General features: G+C 42.5%; 1 non-coding gene across 1 annotated transcript; it reads left to right on the top strand.

Annotated features, from left to right (window-relative positions):
* Nucleotides 1-12681: 12681 nt before the first annotated feature.
* LOC112767921 (small nucleolar RNA R71) lies at nucleotides 12682-12785 on the top strand. The gene has a single exon (XR_003185360.1). It is a non-coding gene; the product is annotated as a small nucleolar RNA R71 (small nucleolar RNA).
* The last annotated feature ends 8905 nt before the right edge of the window (nucleotides 12786-21690 follow it).

Genomic DNA, 21690 nt, shown 5'->3' with positions numbered 1-21690 from the left:
AACCGAATTCTCAGGGGAAGGTCGGTGTGGGATGAGGCTAAATCTGTTGGATTGGGCCTTTCATTTGGACCGGGGCCCTAGCGTTGGGTCAGGGTATGAACAGTGCCCCTACTCGAGCCTAATTTCTTTTAAGAGTTGGGGTCGAGTATTTTAACTCGGGAACGTAGCCGACTTGATAAGGAACCGACGTGTTTTAAAAATTCTCAACAGTCGCGTCTAATCAAAGCGTCGTGTCCATTAGGAATTTGCGTATTCATACGCGGGGATCAGTTACCTTGGGAACGGTGCCTCTCTTTAAATGACAGTCTCCGTTTTTACCATTATGCCCCTAACGTTTTTATAAATACTTTCCCTCTCTTTCCTTGCTTCGTTTCTGAAAACTTTCGTACTTCCTCTCCTCTGTTCGAAAGAAGCTCTTGTTCGAAGGAATTTCTCTTTCTCTGAACTCTCTACTGCCCCTATCCTTTTTCAAGCAAAGGTTAGTTTTTCTCTACTCTCCTTTTACGAATTGCTTTTGTTTGCATGTTTTTATTTTAAAGAGGAGGGTTGGCTCGTAGGCTCCTAGTGACTCTATTTTGTTTGATTCTAGGCCCCTTAGAGATCCTGTATTTGATCTTTTTCTTTTTCCTTTGTAGGTTTCGCTATCCCTTTCTAGGAAAAAATGTCTTCTATAGAAACCCTTGCTCAATGGGTGGATGTCATGGTTCTGGGAAAAGAACCTTTTGTAGATACTGACTTCCTCACCAACCTTCGCACTCATCATAGAATTTGTGCTTCTGATGAGAGTGAGCTGAAGTATGAGTTGGTTGCCCCGGGTCCGGAAGACCGGGTTTGCTTCGGGAGGGCTTCTGATGAGGACCCTCCTTTCTTTTTTATGTATGAAAGTTTTTTCACTTGACTGGGGGTGCTTATGCCCTTTTCTGCTTTTGAGATTTCTGTTTTGCATCACTGCCGAGTTGCTCCTACTCAGCTTCACCCCAATTCTTGGGGTTTTTTGAAAGTTTATCAGTTTATCAGTCAGGCCTTAGAGTTTTCGACTTCTCTGAGAATTTTCTTTCATCTATTTCACATGACCAAGCCCTTTAGTGGGCAAAATAATAAACAACAGTGGGTGTCTTTCCGAGCTATTCAAGGTCAGAGAGTCTTCAATCTTTTTGACGAGTCCTTCCATGACTTCAAAAATTTCTTTTTCAAAGTTCAAGCTGTAGAGGGTCACCACCCCTTTTTCCTGGATGAGAATTCTTCCCCTCGCTTCCCTCAGTATTGGCTAGAGGCCTCCCCTTGTGAAAAATATGCTTTGGATGACTTGGATGAGGTGGAGACGGCCATTGTGGGGTTCCTCCGAGAAGTATAGGGGAGAGCCCCCTACCTGGATACCAAAAAGTTTCTCCAGGGGTCCCCAACCTTTGTCCAGGCTCAGCTAGGTAGCTTTTGTTTGTTTACCATATTCTCCGACTTGTTTCTTCCGACTTGTTTTACTGACTTTAGCTTCATAATTGCTTTTACAGAGATGGCGAAGAAGAATTCCAGGGAGTCTTACCAGAGAGTTCAGGAGGCCAAGGCGAGGTCCCGCGCCAGAGTCGGCGGCATCAGGGCAGCTGGTCCTTCTCTTCCTTCCGCCCTCCCCCTTCTCACAACTTGGGGACCCCCACCCAACCTATTGTCATCTCTTCCTCAGCTTTTTCTCTGTCGTCCCCTCCTCCCCGATCTTCCCCTGAGCCAGAAAAGAAGAAGCGCAAGACTTTAGAGTCTAGCTCTTCTTTTGAAGGTGAGGCCAAGGCGGATGCGCCTCAGTTTGTTCGGAAGCATATCTATCCCCATACTCGTATAAATATGGATGATGCTTCCGTTCAGAATCACCTTAATGTTCTGTTTCAGGGGAGTGTCAGGGCGGCGGGGGTATGCACAAAGCTTTTGGATATTTTTGAGAAGACTCCCCTTAGCTCTTTGGGTTCATCCCTGAGGGTTGAGGAGCTGGAGGGGAGGATTCTCTTATACCAGGAGGGGGAGAAGATGCTGAAGGAGGAGGTCGCCAAGTTGAAGGAGGAGAAGGATGGCCTCCAGGAGAGGGAGAAGAAGTTACAGGCCCAGTGCTCCATGGCGGAGGGCCTAAGGTTGAAGGCGGAGGAAAGTTATACGAGCTTGTTGAGGACCTCGTGAAAGTGAAGAAGGATTTGGTGAGATCTCGGGATGCCTATGCGGAGCTGGAGGACTCCATTGCTGACGGGGCCGAAGAAGCATGGAGGATCTTCAAAGAGCAGGTCGGGGTTCTTGCTCCCGACCTAGATCTCTCTCCTTTGGATCCGGATAAGATAGTGGTCGACGGGGCTATCGTTTCTCCTCCCCGACCTGTTTCTGAATCCGAGCTGAAGACTCAAGGGCAGAGGATCATGGAGTCCCCTCCCCGACCAGAAGATGCCCCGAGTTCTTCGAAGGCTCCTGGGACTCCCGCTCCATCTTCCATGAATATGGCTCTGACTTCTCTTCCTGGTCCTGATGGTACTCCGGCTACTCTCCCTGACTCTGGTGGTGCTCCGACTACTCTTCCTGGCTCTGGTGGTGACGTCCTTCCTAACTAAAAAATTATTGTGGCTATATGGGGGCCCGGCCTGTGGGTCTCCCCTTTTTTAAACTATTTATTTTTATGTTGTGGTGGTGGTATTTTGATGACATTTCCTTGGCCTTTTATGGCCGTTAACAAAATATTATAAATACCCTTTTTTGGATAAGGGTTTATATTACCTTTCTCTATCTGTTGTGTGCATGCTTTTCTGTTCCGAAAAAACTTTTTGATCTTTTGAAAAACCTTTTTCTTGGCTAACTTGTCCCTTCTTCTGAGTTTCTCTGAGATTTTCTCAAGGACTTGGGACAGTCTTTGGCGATTTCAATAGGTTTTCTTATTTCTTTTTTGGTATCCCTGGTGCTCAATTTTTGATTTATTGAGTTCTTATGACTTAGGTTATTTTTGTGATGCATTTTCTTGTTTCTCGGTTTTTCCAACTTATAGGTAAGATAATTCCCGAGTTTATCATGATCCACCTCTATAACCTCTTTACACCGACTTGTACCTCGTCGTTTCATCCTGACGACCATCTAGGTCGGTTCATGGGATTTTCACGTTTTGTCGAGCTTAAGTCGGCGCGTTTCGTAGAAAAGTGAGAAGGAATTTATAAGAGATATTGTAAAAAGATCTTTATTTATTTGCAAAGGTACTTGGCTGCTACTAAGAGTTTTTTGACTACTTATGGCCCCTTAGCCTCTACTATGATGCCTCGTTAAAAACCCCCTTCATGAAAAATCCTTTTCTTTTGGGAAAAAACAACGAAGTTGGAAAAAGAGTACATCAGGGAGTGGAGTTCGCTTTTAACTGTAGTACCTTTTCATATTACAAGCATGCCACGACCTAGGTAACTCGGTGCCGTTTAAGTCGGTCACCTTGTAATAACCTTTTCCTAAGACCTCACTGATCTTGTATGGTCCTTTCCAATTAGCAGTGAGCTTCCCGTCCCCAGATTTGTTGACTCCAATGTCGTTTCTGATTAAGACCAAGTCGTCTGGGGTAAAGCTCCTTCGAATGACTCTTTTGTTGTATCTGGTAGTCATCCTTTGCTTCAATGCCGCTTCCCTTATCTGGGCTCTCGGACTTCGGGGAGCAATTCAAGTTCCTCTTTGTGCCCCTGTATGTTCCCGACCTCATCATGGAAGATCACCCTTGGACTTTGCTCGTCAATTTCTATTGGTATCATGGCTTCCACGCTATAGACAAGTCAGAAGGGTGTTTCCCCTGTAGCAGATTGAGGTGTCGTCCGGTAAGCCTATAATACTTGGGGGAGCTCCTCAGCCCAAGCTCCTTTTACGTCTTGTAGCCTTTTCTTCAATCCTGCCAGTATGACCTTGTTAGCTGCCTCGACTTGTCCATTTGCTTGTGGATGCTCCACCGAGGTGAACTGATGTTTGATCTTCATACTGGCTACCAGGCTTCTGAAGGTAGAGTCGGTGAACTGAGTTCCATTATCCGTGGTGATGGAATGAGGTATCCCATACCTTGTGATAATATTTTTGTAGAGGAACCTCCGACTTCTTTGGGCCGTGATGGTGGCTAATGGTTCTGCTTCTATCCACTTTGTGAAGTAGTCTATTCCCACGATTAAGTATTTGACTTATCCTGGGGCTTGGGAAAAAAGTCCTAACAGATCCATCCCCCATTATGTAAAAGGCCATGGAGAAGTTATACTGATGAGCTCCTCGGGGGGAGCCACGTGAAAATTTGCGTGCATTTGGCATGGTTGGCACTTCTTCACAAATTCTGTGGCATCCTTCTGCAAGGTCGGCCAATAGAACCCAACTCGGATTATCTTTCTGGCTAGCGGCATTGCTCCGAGATGGTTTACACAAATTCTATTATGAACCTCCTCTAACACCTCAGTTGTCCTTGAGGTTGGGACACATTTTAGCAATGGTGTTGATATTCCTCTTTTATAGAGGATATTTTTCACCAGAGTGTAGTGTTGTGCTTCCCTCCAGATTTTCTTGGCCTCTTTTTCCTCTTTGGGGAGGATGTCGAATTTTAGGTATTCGACTAAGGGATCCATCCATCCAAGGTTTAACCCGGTTACTTTAAGGACATCTTGTTTGGCCTCTGTTTTAACTACAGAGGGTTCTTGTAGAGTTTCCTATATTAAGCTTCTATTGTTCCCTCCTGGTTTGGTACTTGCTAACTTGGAGAGGGCATCTGCTCTGTTGTTGAGATCTCGAGTTATGCCTGACCTCGGTTTCTGCAAAGCGCCCGAGATGTTCCAAGGTTTTGTCCAAGTATCTCCTCATATTTGGGTCTTTGGCTTGATACTCTCCATTCATTTGGGAGGTTACTACTTGAGAGTCGCTAAATATCACGATTTTTGTTGCACCGACTTCTTCTGCTAACTTCAGTCCCGCGATCAAAGCTTCATATTCCGCCTGATTATTGGAAGCTGGGAATTCAAATTTGAGGGAAACCTCTATTTGTGTTCCCCCTTTATTGGCCAGTATTATGCCTGCGCCGCTTCCTGTTTTGTTTGAGGATCCATCTACGTATAGTTCCCATGTAGTTGGCTTTTCCTCTTGACCTCCTGCATATTATGCTATGAAGTCGGTGAAGCATCGGGCTTTTATTGCCGTCCGGGTTTCGTACTTTAAGTCGAACTCGGAGAGCTCTATTGCCCACTGAACCATTCTCCCGGCAACATCCGTCTTTTGGAGAATTTGCTTCATGGGTTGGTTCGTTCAAACTCTTATTGTGTGAGTTTGGAAGTAAGGCCGTAACCTTCGTGAGGCTATTACTAGGGAGTAAGCGAACTTCTCTAGTTTGTGGTACCTTAGTTCAGGGCCTTGTAGAACTTTGCTGGTGAAGTACACGAGATGCTGCCCGACCTCATCTTCTCGTATCAGAGCTAATGCTACAACTTTGTTGGCTACAGACAAATGTAGAACGAGTTCTTCTCCAACTAGAGGTCGGGTCAGGATTGGAGGTTGGCTCAAGAACCTTTTGAACTCCTGGAATGCTTCTTCGCACTCTAGAGTCCATTCGAAATGGCATCCCTTTCTTAATAGAGAGAACAGTGGAAGGGATCTTAATGCTGATCCTGCCAAGAACCTGGAGAGGGCTGCAAGTCGACCATTCAATTGTTGAACCTCTCTTAAGCAAGTCGGGCTTGTCATCTCTAGGATGGCTTTGCACTTGTCGGGATTTGCTTCGATCTCCCTTTGTGTTAGCATAAATCCTAGAAACTTTTCAGCCTCCACCGCGAAGGTGCATTTTGCGGGATTTAGTCTCATTCCATGCGACCTTATGGTGTCGAAAACTTGCGAGAGGTCTGTCAAGAGATTGGTTTCTTCCCTGGTTTTCACCAGCATGTCATCTACGTAGACTTCCATTAAGTTCCTGAGGTGTGGAGTGAACACCTTATTCATCAGCCTTTGGTATGTGGCCCCTGCATTTTTTAATCCAAAAGGCATGACCACATAGCAGTAATTCGCCCTAGGCGTGATGAATGATGTTTTTTCTTGGTCTGGCTTGTACATCGGGATTTGGTTGTATCCCAAGTAGACATCCATGAACGACAAGTATTGATACCCCGAGCTAGAGTCTACTAGGGTATCAATGCTTGGGAGGGGATATGGGTTGATGCACGAAATTGTGATGTCCAGGCTCGAACAATCCCTGGTAATGGCTCCAAAGCTTGGTGCTTTGATCTTAATTCATAATTGTCACAACTTCGATACAACTAACCAGCAAGTGCACTGGGTCGTCCAAGTAATACCTTACGTGAGTAAGGGTCGAATCCCACGGAGATTGTTGGTATGAAGCAAGCTATGGTCACCTTGTAAATCTCAGTCAGGCAGATATAAAGTGATAATGGTGTTTTCGAATATTAATTAATAAAATAGGGATAGAGATACTTATGTAAATCATTGGTAGGAATTTCAGATAAGCGAATGGAGATGCTTTTCGTTCCTCTGAACCTCTGCTTTCCTGCTATCTTCATCCAATCAGTCTTACTCCTTTCCATGGCTGGCTTTATGCAAGGGCATCACCGTTGTCAGTGGCTACATCCCCTCCTCTCAGTGAATAATATGCTCACGCACCCTGTCATGGCACGGCTATTCATCTGTCGGTTTCCGATCATGCTGGAATAGGATTCACCCTCCTTTTGCGTCTGTCACTAACGCCCAACAATCGCGAGTTTGAAGCTCGTCACAGTCATTCAATCATTGAATCCTACTCGGAATACCACAGACAAGGTTTAGACTTTCCGGATTCTCTTGAATGCCGCCATCATTCTAGCTTACGCCACGAAGATTCTGGTTAGGAGATCTAAGAGATACTCATTCTAGCTTAATTCATATAGAACAGAAGTGTTTGTCAGGCACGCGTTCATAAGGGGGAAGGATGATGAGCGTCACACATAATCATCACCTTCATCACGTTCTTGGGTGCGAATGGATATCTTAGAAGCGAAATAAGATGAATTGAATAGAAAACAGTAGTACTTTGCATTAATCTTTGAGGAACAGCAGAGCTCCACACCTTAATCTATGGAGTGTAGAAACTCTACCGTTGAAAATACATAAGTGGAAGGTCCAGGCATGGCCGAGATGGCCAGCCCCCTAAACGAGATCACAGGATCAAAATACAATCCAGGATCCAAAGATGGTCAAAAAGACGTCTAATACAATAGTGAAAGGTCCTATTTATAATAAACTAGTCACTAGGGTTTACATGAGTAAGTAATTGATGCATAAATCCACTTCCTGGGCCCACTTGGTGTGTGTTTGGGCTGAGCCTGAGTGTTTCACGTGCAGAGGCCATTTGTGGAGTTGAACGCCAGTTTCTGTGCCAGTTTAGGCGTTCAACTCTGGTTTTGGATCCTTTTCTGGCGCTGGACGCCAGATTTGGGCAGAAGGCTGGCGTTGAATGCCAGTTTACGTCGTCTATTCTTGGCCAAAGTATGGACTATTATATATTGCTGGAAAGCCCTGGATGTCTACTTTCCAACGCAATTGGAAGCGCACCATTTCGAGTTCTGTAGCTCCAGAAAATCCACTTTGAGTGCAGGGAGGTCAGAATCCAACAACATCAGCAGTCCTTTTTCAACCTCTGAATCTGATTTCTGCTCAAGTCCCTCAATTTCAGCCAGAAAATACCTGAAATCACAGAAAAACACACAAACTCATAGTAAAGTCCAGAAATGTGAATTTAACATAAAAACTAAGGAAAACATCCCTAAAAGTAACTAGATCCTACTAAAAACATACTAAAAACAATGTCAAAAAGCGTATAAATTATCCGCTCATCACAACACCAAACTTAAATTGTTGCTTGTCCCCAAGCAAGTAAAAATCAAATAGGATAAAAAGAAGAGAATATACTATAAATTCCAAACTATCAATGAAACATAGCTCCAATCAAATGAGCGGGACTTATAGCTTTTTGCCTCTTGAATAGTTTTGGCATCTCACTTTATCCATTGAGGTTTAGAATGATTGGCATCTATACGAACTTCAGATTTCGAATAGTGTTATTGACTCTCCTAGTTCAGTATGATGATTCTTGAACACAGCTTCTTTATGAGTCTTGGCCGTGGCCCTAAGCACTTTGTTTTCCAGTATTACCACCGGATACATAAATGCCACAGACACATAATTGGGTGAACCTTTTCAGATTGTGACTCAGCTTTGCTAAAGTCCCCAATTAGAGGTGTCCAGGGTTCTTAAGCACACTCTTCTTTTGCTTTGGACCTTGACTTTAACCGCTCAGTCTCAAGTTTTCACTTGACACCTACACGCCACAAGCACATGGTTAGGGACAGCTTGGTTTAGCCGCTTAGACCAGGATTTTATTCCTTTAGGCCCTCCTATCCACTGATGCTCAAAGCCTTGGGATCCTTTTTATTTGCCCTTGCCTTTTGGTTTTAAGGGTTATTGGCTTTTTCTGCTTGCTTTTTCTTTTTCTTTCTATTTTTTTTTCGCCTTTTTTTTTCTGCAAGCTTTGTTCTTTGCTGCTTTTTCTTGCTTCAAGAATCATTTTTATGATTTTTCAGATTATCAAATAACATGTCTCCTAGTCATCATTCTTTCAAGAGCCAACATATTTAACATTCTTAAACAACAACTTCAAAAGACATATGCACTATTCAAGCATACATTCAGAAAACAAGAAGCATTGTCACCACATCAATATAATTAAGCTAAGTTCAAGGATAAATTCGAAACTTATGTACTTCTTGTTCTTTTGAATTAAAACATTTTTCATTTAAGAGAGGTGATGGATTCATAGGACATTCATATCTTTAAGACAAAGTTACTAACTACTAATGATCATGTAATGAAGACACAAACATAGATAGGCACATAACATAGAAAACGAAAAACAGAAGAAATAAGAACAAGGAATGAATCCACCTTAGTGATGGTGGCGTTTCCTTCTTGAGGAACCAATGATGTCCTTGAGCTCTTCTATGTCTCTTCCTTGTCTTTGTTGCTCCTCCCTCATTGCTTTTTGATCTTCTCTTATTTCATGAAGCATGATGGAGTGCTCTTGATGTTCCACCCTTAGTTGTCCCATATTGGAACTCAATTCTCCTAGGGAGGTGTTGATTTGCTCCCAATAGTTTTGTGGAGGAAAGTGCATTTGAGGCATCTCAGGGATCTCATGGAAGTGAGCTTCTTGCGCCTCTTGAGCTCCATGACTGGGCTCTCTTGCTTGCTCCATCTTTTTCTTAGTGATGGGCTTGTCCTCTTTAATGAGGATATCTCCCTCTATGTCAATCCCAGCCGAATTGCATAGGTGGCAAATGAGGTGAGGAAAGGCTAACCTTGCCATGGTGGAGGACTTGTCAGCCACCTTGTAGAGTTCTTGAGGTATAATCTCATGAACTTCCACCTCTTCTCCAATCATGATGCTATGGATCATGATGGCCCGGTCTATAGTAACTTCAGACCGGTTGCTAGTGGGAATGATTGAGCATTGAATAAACTCCAACCATCCTCTAGCTATAGGCTTGAGGTCCAATCTTCTTAGTTGAACCGGCTTGCCTTTGGAGTCAATCTTCCATTGAGCTCCTTCTACACATATGTCCATAAGGACTTGGTCCAACCTTTGATCAAAGTTGACTCTCCTTGTGTAGGGGCGTGCGTTCTCTTCCATGTATGGCAAGTTGAACGCCAACCTCACATTTTCCGGACTAAAATCTAAGTATTTCCCCCGAACCATTGTAACATAGTTCTTTGGATCCGGGTTCTTACTTTGATCATGGTTCTTGGTGATCCATGCATTGGCATAGAACTCTTGAACCATTAGGATGCCGACTTGTTGGATGGGATTTGTTAGAACTTCCCAACCTCTTCTTTGAATTTCATGTCGGATCTCCGGATACTCATTTCTTTTGAGTTTGAAGGGGACCTCAGGGATCACCTTCTTCTTGGCCACAACATCATAGAAGTGGTCTTGATGGGCTTTGGAGATGAATCTTTCCATCTCCCATGACTCGGATGTGGAAGCTTTTGTCTTCCCTTTCCCTCTTCTAGAGGATTCTCCGGTCTTAGATGCCATCAATGGTAATGGAAAAACAAAAAAGCTATGCTTTTACCACACCAAACTTAGAATATTGCTCGCCCTCGAGCAATAAACAAAAGAATAGAAGAAGAAGAAGAAGAAATATGGAGAGGGAGAGGGAGATGTGGTTTCGGCCAAGAGGGGTGTAGAGGGGTGTGTTGTGTGAATTTGATGGAGAATGGAGGTCTTTATATAGGGAAGGAAGGGGGGTTAAAGTTCGGCCATATGGGTGGGTTTGGGTGGGAAATTGGTTTTGAATTTTGAAGGTAGGTGGAGTTTATGAGGTAGGTTTATGGGGAAGAGTGGATGGATGTGAGTGGTGGAGAGATGATGGGGAAGAGAGATTGAGGTGATTGGTGAAGGGTTTTTGGAGAAGAGTGTTTATGGGGTTGTGTGAAAGAGAGTGGTGAGAATAAGTGAGTGGAAGTAGTTGGGGATCCTGTGGGGTCCACAGATCCTGAGGTGTTCAAGGATTTACATCCCTGCACCCATTAGGCATGTAAAAATGCCTTTGTACCCAACTCTGGGCGTTCAGCGCCAGGTTGGTGGCCATTTTGGGCGTTCAACGCCCATTTGTGTGCCATTTCTGGCGTTGAACGCCAGAACCATGCCTGTTCTGGCGTTCAGCGCCCAGAAGCTGCCCATTTTGGGCGTTCAGCGCCAAAACCATGCTCTGTTCTGGCGCTGAACGCCAGACAGATGCTCCTCCAGGGTGTGATTTTTCTTCTGCTGTTTTTGATTCCGTTTTCAATTTTTATATTTATTTTGTGACTCCACATGATCATGAACCTAAGAAAATATGAAAAACAATAAAAATAAGAATTAGATAAGCATTGGGTTGCCTCCCAACAAGCGCTTCTTTAATGTCAATAGCTTGACAGTGGGCTCTCATGGAGCCTCACAGATGTGCAGAGCTTTGTTGAGACTCTCCAACACCAAACTTAGAGTTTGGATATGGGAGTTCAACACCAAACTTAGAGTTTGGTTGTGGCCTCCCAACACCAAACTTAGAGTTTGACTGTGGGGGCTCTGGTTGACTCTGCTTTGAGAGAAGCTTTTCATGCTTCCTCTTCATGGTTGCAGAGGGGGATCCTTGAGTTTTAAACACAAGGGAGTCCTCATTCCATTGAAGGACTATTTCACCTCTGTCAACATCAATTACAGCTCTTGCAGTGGCCAGGAAAGGTCTTCCTAGGATGATGGATTCATCCTCTTCCTTTCCAGTATCCAGGACTATGAAATCAGTAGGTATGTAAAGGCCCTCAACCTTTACTAATACATCTTCTACTTGTCCATAAGCCTGTTTTCTTGAGCTGTCTGCCATCTCCAGTGAGATTTTAGCAGCTTGCACCCCATAGATTCCCAGTTTCTCTATTACAGAGAGGGGCATGAGGTTTATCCCTGAACCAAGGTCACACAGAGCCTTAAAGATCATGGTGCCTATGGTACAAGCGATTATGAACTTTCCAGGATCCTGTCTCTTCTGAGGCAATGTCAGTTGATCCAGATCACTTAGTTCATTGATGAACAAGGGAGGTTCAACTTCCCAAGTATCAATGCCAAACAATTTGGCATTCAGCTTCATGATTGCACCAAGAAACTTGGCAGTTTTCTCTTCAGTAACATCCTCATTCTCTTCAGAAGAGGAATACTCATCAGAGCTCATGAAGGGCATAAGGAGGTTCAATGGAATCTCTATGGTCTCTAGATGAGTCTCAGATTCCTTTGGTTCCTCAGAGGGAAGCTCCTTATTGACCACTGGACGTCCCAGGAGGTCTTCCTCCTTGGGATTCACGTCCTCTCCTCTCCTCACAGGTTCAGCCATGGCGCTTATGTCAATGGCCTTGCACTCTCCTTTTGGGTTCTCTTCTGTATTGCTTGGGAGAGTACTAGGAGGGATTTCAGTGATCCTTTTACTCAGCTGGCCCACTTGTGCTTCCAAATTTCTAATGGAAGACCTTGTTTCATTCATGAAACTTACAGTGGCTTTAGATAGATCAGAGACTAGATTTGCTAAATTAGAAGCATTTTGTTCAGAGTTCTCTGTCTGTTGCTGAGTTGATGATGGAAAAGGTTTATTATTGTTAAACCTGTTTCTTCCACCATTATTAAAGCCTTGTTGGGGCTTTTGATCCTTCCATGAGAAATTTGGATGATTTCTCCATGTTGAGTTATAGGTGTTTCCATAAGGTTCACCTAAGTAATTTACCTCTGCTATTGCAGGGTTCTCAGGATCATAAGCTTCTTCTTCAGAAGATGCCTCTTGAGTACTGTTGGATGCAGCTTGCATTCCATGCAGACTCTGAGAGATCATATTGACTTGCTGAGTCAATATTTTATTCTGAGCCAATATGGCATTCAGAGTATCAACTTCAAGAACTCCCTTCTTCATAGGCGTCCCATTATTCACAGGATTCCTTTTAGAAGTGTACATGAACTGGTTATTAGCAACCATGTCAATGAGTTCTTGAGCTTCTGCAGGCGTTTTCTTTAGGTGAATGGATCCACCTGCAGAAGTGTCCAGTGACATCTTTGATAGCTCAGATAAACCATCATAGAATATATCCAGGATGGTCCATTCTGAAAGCATGTCAGAGGGACACTTTTTGGTCAACTGTTTGTATCTTTCCCAAGCTTCATAGAGGGATTCACCTTCTTTCTGTCTGAAGGTTTGAACATCAGCTCTAAACTTGCTCAGCTTTTGAGGAGGGAAGTACTTGGCTAAGAAAGCCGTGACCAGCTTATCCCAAGAGTTCAGGCTGTCTTTGGGTTGAGAATCCAACCATAATCTAGCTCTGTCTCTTACAGCAAAAGGGAAAAGCATGAGCCTGTAGACTTCAGGATCTACTCCATTAGTCTTAACAGTATCACATATCTGCAAGAATTCAGTTAAGAACTGAAAAGGATCTTCAGATGGAAGTCCATGAAACTTGCAGTTCTGCTGCATCAGAGAAACTAATTGAGGTTTCAGCTCAAAATTGTTTGCTCCAATGGCAGGAATGGAGATGCTTCTTCCATGTAAATTGGAATTAGGTGCAGTAAAGTCACCAAGCATTCTCCTTGCATTGTTGTTGGGTTCGGCTGCCATCTCCTTTACTTGTTCGAAATTTTCAATTAAGTTGTCTCTGGATTGTTGTAATTTAGCATCTCTTAATTTTCTCTTCAGAGTCCTTTCAGGTTCTGGATCAGCTTCAACAAGAATGCCTTTTTCTCTGTCCCTGCTCATAAGAAAGAGGAGAGAAAAAGAAAAGAAGAGGAATCCTCTATGTCACAGTAAAGAGGATCCTTATTGTTAGTAGAAGAAAAGAGGAAGAAATTCGAACACAGATAGAAGAGGGGGTTCGAATTTGGTGATGATGTGAGGAAGAGATGTTAGTTAATGAATGAATAAATAGAATAGGATGAGAGAGAAGGAGGGAATTTTCGAAAATTATTTTTGAAAAGGAGTTAGTGATTTTTGAAAATTGGTTTTTGAAAATTGTTAGTATTTTTTTTCGAAAAAATTTTTAAAATCAAAAATAAAAATAATTAGTTAATAAAAAAGAAATTTTTGAAAAAGATGGAAGATATTTTCGAAAATTAGAGAGAGAGAAAGTTAGTTAGGTAGTTTTGAAACAAAAAGTTAGTTAGTTAGTTGAAACAAATTTTGAAAAGATAAGAGGTTAGGAAGTTAGAGAAGATATTTTGAAAAGATATTTTTGAAAAAGATAAGATAAGAAGATATTTTAGAAAGTAGTTTTGAAAAAGATTTGATTTTTAAAATCACAATTAATGACTTGATTCACAAGAAATCACAAGATATGATTCTAGAACTTAAAGTTTGAATCTTTCTTAACAAGCAAGTAACAAACTTGAAATTTTTGAATCAAAACATTAATTAGTGATGTTATTTTCGAAAATTTGATGTAAAAATAAGAAAAAGATTTTTTGAAAAATATTTTTGGAATTTTCGAAAATAACTAAGTCTTTTGAAAAAGATTTGATTTTTGAAAAAGATTTTGAAAAAGATAAGATTTTCAAATTGAAAATTTGATTTGACTCACTGGTAACAACTTGATTTTTTAAAAATTTTTGAAAAAGTCAACTCAATTTTCGAATTTGATGAGAGAAAAAGGGAAAGATATTTTTTTTATTTTTGAATTTTTATGATGCAAGAGAGAAACACTAAAAAGATGCAATGCATGAAATTTTTGAATCAAAACAATGAATGCATGTATGAATGATATGAATGTCAAGATGAACACCAAGAACACTTTGAATGTCAAGATGAACATCAAAGACACAATTTTGAAAAATTTTTAATGCAAAGAAAACATGCAAGACACCAAACTTAGAATTCTTTAATGCTTACGCACTACGAATTCAAGAATGCACATGAAAAACATGAAAAGATACAAAACAAAAAATCATCAAGATCAAACAAGAAGACTTACCAAGAACAACTTGAAGATCATGAAGAACACTGTGAATGCATGATATTTTCGAAAAAAATTGCAAGATGCATATGCAAGTGACACCAAACTTATAATGTGACTCAAGACTCAAACAAGAAACAGAAAAATATTTTTGATTTTTATGATTTTCTAATTTTTTTGTATAATTTTTTTTTTCGAAAATTATATGAAAAAGAAAAATAAGGATTCCAAAATTTTTAATATGAATTCCAGGAATCTTGCATTCTTAGTCTGAAGCTTCAGTCCAGGAATTAGACATGGCTCACTAGCCAGCCAAGCTTTCAAAGAAAGCTCCAGTCCAAAACACTAGACATGGCCAATGGCCAGCCAAGCTTCAGCAGGTGATCATGGATCAGCAGCAGGTGGATGAGCAACAACTAAATTGCTCTTGATAACAAATTGCAAGCCTCAGTCCAAATGAATTTAGACATGGCTTTACAACCAGCCAGGCTTCAACATGCTTCATGAAACACTAAAATTCATTCTTAAAAATTCTGAAGCCATAGACTAATTTATTTTTGAAAACATTTTTATTTTTTTCGAAAACAGATGAGAGATTTTTGAAATTATTTTTGAAAAAGAAAAGAAAACAAAAAGAAAATTACCTAATCTGAGCAACAAGATGAACCGTCAGTTGTCCAAACTCGAACAATCCCCGGCAACGGCGCCAAAAACTTGGTGTTGTTGCCGGGATTGGGATCTCAGACGATTCTTGGCGCCAAACAGGAACAATTAAGTCCCCGGCAACGGCGCCAAAAACTTGGTGCACGAAATTGTGATGTCCAGGCTCGAACTATTCCTGGCACGTGAGCAACTTGGTATGCGTAATCATGATTACACATTCATAATTTGTCACAACTTCGATACAACTAACCAGCAAGTGCACTGGGTCGTCCAAGTAATACCTTACATGAGTAAGGGTCGAATCCCACGGAGATTGTTGGTATGAAGCAAGCTATGGTCACCTTGTAAATCTCAGTCAGGCAGATATAAAGTGATAATGGTGTTTTCGAATATTAATTAATAAAATAGGGATAGAGATACTTATGTAAATCATTGGTAGGAATTTCAGATAAGCGAATGGAGATGCTTTTCGTTCCTCTGAACCTCTGCTTTCCTGCTATCTTCATCCAATCAGTCTTACTCCTTTCCATGGCTGGCTTTATGCAAGGGCATCACCGTTGTCAGTGGCTACATCCCCTCCTCTCAGTGAATAATATGCTCACGCACCCTGTCATGGCACGGCTATTCATCTGTCGGTTTCCGATCATGCTGGAATAGGATTCACCCTCCTTTTGCGTCTGTCACTAACGCCCAACAATCGCGAGTTTGAAGCTCGTCACAGTCATTCAATCATTGAATCCTACTCGGAATACCACAGACAAGGTTTAGACTTTCCGGATTCTCTTGAATGCCGCCATCATTCTAGCTTACGCCACGAAGATTCTGGTTAGGAGATCTAAGAGATACTCATTCTAGCTTAATTCATGTAGAACAGAAGTGTTTGTCAGGCACGCGTTCATAAGGGGGAAGGATGATGAGCGTCACACATAATCATCACCTTCATCACGTTCTTGGGTGCGAATGGATATCTTAGAAGCGAAATAAGATGAATTGAATAGAAAACAGTAGTACTTTGCATTAATCTTTGAGGAACAGCAGAGCTCCACACCTTAATCTATGGAGTGTAGAAACTCTACCGTTGAAAATACATAAGTGGAAGGTCCAGGCATGGCCGAGATGGCCAGCCCCCTAAACGAGATCACAGGATCAAAATACAATCCAGGATCCAAAGATGGTCAAAAAGACGTCTAATACAATAGTGAAAGGTCCTATTTATAATAAACTAGTCACTAGGGTTTACATGAGTAAGTAATTGATGCATAAATCCACTTCCTGGGCCCACTTGGTGTGTTTTTGGGCTGAGACTGAGTGTTGCACGTGAAGAGGCCATTTGTGGAGTTGAACGCCAGTTTCTGTGCCAGTTTGGGCGTTCAACTCTGGTTTTGGATCCTTTTCTGGCGCTGGACGCCAGATTTGGGCAGAAGGCTGGAGTTGAACGCCAGTTTACGTCGTTTATTCTTGGCCAAAGTATGGACTATTATATATTGCTGGAAAGCCCTGGATGTCTACTTTCCAACCCAATTGGAAGCGCGCCATTTCGAGTTCTGTAGCTCCAGAAAATCCACTTTGAGTGCAGGGAGGTCAGAATCCAACAGCATCAGCAGTCCTTTTTCAACTTCTGAATCTGATTTCTACTCAAGTCCCTCAATTTCAGCCAGAAAATACCTGAAATCATAGAAAAACACACAAACTCATAGTAAAGTCCAGAAATGTGAATTTAACATAAAAACTAAGGAAAACATCCCTAAAAGTAACTAGATCCTACTAAAAACATACTAAAAACAATGTCAAAAAGCGTATAAATTATCCGCTCATCATGGGTCTTTGGGGAACGCCTTATTCAGGTCGGTATAGTCAACGCACATCCTCCACTTGCCATTTTACTTCTTGACTAGTACTATGTTTGCTAGCCACGTCGGATATTTGACTTCCCTGATGAAGCCGGCCTCTAGGAGTGCTTGTACTTGCTCTTCCACCGCTTGAGCCCTTTCTGGACTGAGTTTACGCCTTCATTGCTGTACAGGTCGTGACCCCGGATATACTGAGAGCCTGTGGGACATGAGCTCGGGGTCTATCCCTGGCATGTTGGAAGCTTTCCAGGCAAAGAGGTCAGAATTGTCTCTTAAGAGCTTTGTCAACCTTTGTTTTAAGTTTTCCTCTAGGTTGGCTCCTATGTTGGTATTTTTTCCTTCCTCTTCGCCGACCTGTACTTCTTCAGTTTTTCCTCCTGGTTGTGGCCGCAGCTCTTCTTTGGCTCTCGCGCCGCCGAGCTCTATGGTGTGGACTTCCTTGCTTTTTCCTCTCAGGTTCAGGCTTTCATTGTAGCATTTTCTTGCCAATCTCTGGTCTTCCCGTACCGTTGCTATCCCCGCATATGTTGGGAATTTCATGCAAAGGTGAGGGGTAGACACCACTACTCCGAGTCGATTTAGGGTAATTTTGCCAATCAAGACATTATATGCTGACCCTACGTCGATGACTATAAAGTCTATGCTCAGAGTTTTGGATTTTTCCCCTTTCCCAAAGGTCGTATGAAGGGGCAGGAATCCTAGTGGTTTTATTGGCGTATCGCCCAAACCGTACAGGGTATCAGGGTAAGCTCTTAACTCCTTTTCATCCAACCCTAGTTTTTCAAACGCGGGCTTGAAAAGGATGTCTGCTGAACTTCCCTGGTCTACTAGAGTTCTGTGGAGATGGGCATTTGCCAGGATCATGGTAATTACCACTGGATCATCATGTCCAGGGATTACTCCCTGCCCATCTTCTTTTGTAAATGAGATAGTTAGGAGGTCGGGAGCTTCACTCCCGACCTGATAAACTCGCTTAAGGTGTCTCTTGCGAGAGGACTTGGTGAGTTCCCCTCCCGCAAATCCGCCTGAGATCATATGAATATGTCTCTTCGGAGTTTGTGGTGGTGGGTCTCTTCTGTCCCCGTCATCTCGCTTTCTTTTCCCATGATTTTTCGACCTTTCCATGAGATATCTATCAAGTCGGCCCTCTTTGGCCAACCTTTCTATCACATTTTTGAGGTCGTAAAAATCATTTGTTGAGTGACCATACATCTTATGGTACTCACAGTAGTCGCCGCGGCTTCCTCCCTTTTTGTTTTTGATGGGCCTGGGAGGCGGTAGTCTTTCAGTATTGCAGATTTCTCTGTATACATCCACTATCGAGGCTTTTAGAGGAGTATAAGAGTGATATCTCCTCGGCCTGTCGGGACCGACCTCGTCTTTTTTCTTGGGCTCCCTTTCCCTCTCTTTTATCGAGGGGGTGCCCAGGTCGCCAACTTTGCTCTTGTAATCTGACATTCTCTTCCATGTTGATGTACTTTTCAACTCTCTCTTGTACATCGCTCAAGGAGGTGGGGTGCCTTTTTGATATGGACTGCGAAAAGGGACCTTCTCTAAGTCCATTTACTAGCCCCATGATGACTGCCTCTGTGGGCAGGTCTTAAATCTCCAAGCACGCTTTGTTGAACTTTTCCATATAATCTCGTAAAGGTTCTCCGACCTCCTGCTTTACTCCCAGGAGGCTTGGTGCATGCTTTACTTTATCCTTCTGAATGGAGAACCTCATTAAAAACTTTCGCGAGAGGTCCTCAAAACTGGTGACCGACCTTGGAGGGAGGCTGTCGAACCACTTCATTGCTGCTTTTGACAAGGTGGTTGGGAAGGCTTTGCAACGAGTAGCATCAGAAGCATCAGCCAAATACATCCGACTTTTAAAGTTGCTTAAGTGATGTTTCAGGTCGGTGGTTCCATCATAGAGGTTCATATCAGGGCTTTTGAAATTCCTTGGAACTTTTGCCCTCATTATGTCCTCGCTGAACGGATCTTCTCCTCCCAGGGGCGACTCTTCTCGGTCGCCTCGGGAGTTCTGACCTCTAAGGGAGGATTCCAATTTTAAGAGTTTTTCTTCTAACTCTTTTCGTCGCGCCATTTCCTCCCTTAGATTCCGCTCTGCTTCCCTTTGTCGTTCTAGCTCCTGTTCCAGTTGTTCCAAACGACCTTGGTGGCCATGGACTAGTCCTATTATTTCGGTCGCATGAGGCGGTCCTTCTTTTCCCGATTCGCGTCCCTCCGAGGAGTTCATCTTTGGGTTTTTTAACCCGGAGGTGCCTTCTCTGTGTTGGTCGTTGGCCCCCTGGTGAAGGGTCAGATCTGCGTCATTGTTTTCGGTGTCTAGATTTTCTTGTTCGAAATCTAACGCTGTATGACCATCCTCAGGTGATTTATCCGCCATTACTGGTTGATCTCTCGGGTCCCCGGCAACGGCGCCAGTGTTACGATGGGTAACCGGAGATTACTGGACTGGACTCGTTAGGTTGGCCCAATCGTCTGAGGAGGGAAGCCTTAGAATAGGTTCGCGTCTTTGGAGCCTCCGTCCGACTTGTGAATACGAGCGAGTGGGGGTGGTACCTGCAAAGACACTCCAATGCCTAAGTCAGCAAGGGTGTAAGCAGGTCTAGAGAGTATTAGGACTTAGAGATACCTGAGGGGTGTCAGTGTATTTATAGTGGTAAACCAATAACCACCGTTGAAGTAGTTCCACCTTTTAAGGTGGATAACCGTCCCTTTATGTTAGGGAAGTTGAGATATGGCTCCTGGAAGTGGGTTGAGAGATTTTATGGCAGTTACTCATTTGAATGAGTGTTTATCGGCCAGCTAATCTTCGTTCCTGACTTCTTTAGAGCGAGTCGTGGCAAGAACCGACTTCTTAGGAGAAGGTCGGTGTGGGATGAGGCTCAATCCTTTGGATTGAGCCTTTCATTTGGATCGGGGACTTAGCGTTGGGTCAGGGTACGAACAAGTACCCTATATTTTTTCATAATTTAATATAACAATTTAATTATTTTTAGTAAAAGAGAAAAAGATGACATTATTGAATTTATCATTAGTCGTATAATGTAAAAAACACAAACTGATAACATTATAGGCTTTATTAAAATAGTCTTGTGTCTCGTAAAATTCTGCCCTCTATAGAAATTTTCTTTGATTTATTGAACACTTTGTTTAAAACTTGGCATATATTATGACAGATCATTCTAGTTGGGGGAACTTTCCTTCGAATTTAACTTATCCCAATGAATGAACAGAAAAATAGATTCATAAAGTCACACACAATAAAAAGGAACATGCAAAGAATCCATCTCATTTTTAGAAAAGAGCAACCAGTAGAATCGCATTCCAGAAATATATATTCGCTCCTTTCCAAAGGGTACGGTTGATATAGAGTTACATTTTTTAACTTGGACCTCCCAAAAATATATATCTTTACGTGTTAATATGTCATGGTTACATTATAAATACTAAATAGAATAATCAACAAAGCTAACTGAAAACGTAATTGAAAAGGGAGAAACCACCTCTCTTTGAAGCCGCATAGGTATTAAAAATAAAGATTGATCGTTGAGGTTCCATTTATTTGTTGTCTTAGGAAGGAGTGAATATAGACATAAAGGCACAACACCATCTAAATATATGAAAAAAAAAACACACAAATTTTAGATTTTATTTGATAACAAAATAAACATTAAATTTATCCGTGTGAGTATTATTACTGTTCGGTTATTCGTTAAACCGAATGAGGAAAGATCGTTGTAGGGGAGGATCAGGACATGAATGAGAATGTAGCAGGAGGGATCAAGCCTGCAAATCGTCGTTTGGTCGGCGAGTGGAGTCATCTGGAAGGACACTCCGATGCCAAAGTAAGAGTCCGTATGATGAGACGGCTAATTAGGGTTGTAGCGACGTACCTAGGGAGAGGGGTAGGTCCCTCCCTTCTATTCCTTCTTATCGGGTGGGCCCTTTCATTTGGGCCTAGTTGTCTGGAAGCTTCTGCCAGTTGTCCAGACCTCTGCTGAGGAGGTTGTGTCATGTGAGGGACGCTTGTCGTTTAAGCGGGTCGGGGACCCGTCAGGTTGCGGGTTCGTTGGGTGGACCCCCAGTTCTTGATGAGTTGGGTCAGAATAGTGCCCCCAATGTGTCAAGTCGTAGAACTGACGGTTGGCGCATTAGCTTAGCTCGTGTCTTCGTGTAAAGTAGTCTTCCTCTAATCACAACTTCAACGGCAAGGCTTACGTTTGTAGTGCTCTCTTAGTGTACATGAGTTGCCCCCAACCATTGCTTTGAGATGTCGCTTGGTTTCCCATGCCCAGAGCATTAAATATTCTTTAAGGGTGATTTGAAAGCGCGTGGAAAGGTCTATTCTACCCTTGACCTTTCGCGCCTCTCCCTCTTCAATTACAGTTACCATCCCCATTCATTTCTTTTTCTTTCTTGTAACTGTTACCATCATCTCCTTCGTTGAAACCACCATTTCTTTTGTTGCTACCCTCTTCTCTGTTGTGAATCTGCTCCAACGATCGTTGTCCTCCTCTTGCAATCTTCTATACTCGTTTTTACTAGTAAGTGACCTTTCATTTGCATTATTTGCTTTACTTTTTTGCCATTTTCATGCTGGTTTTCTTGTTTTCTGTTACCTCTAGGATCCAAACTAGTTTTTCTTTTGCTAGATAAC

The sequence above is a fragment of the Arachis hypogaea genome, chromosome 17 (genome assembly GCF_003086295.3).
Source record: "Arachis hypogaea cultivar Tifrunner chromosome 17, arahy.Tifrunner.gnm2.J5K5, whole genome shotgun sequence".
Classification (NCBI taxonomy): Eukaryota; Viridiplantae; Streptophyta; class Magnoliopsida; order Fabales; family Fabaceae; genus Arachis; species Arachis hypogaea.
Note: the sequence above shows the minus strand (reverse complement) of the source record. Positions and strands in the feature narration are given on the sequence as shown.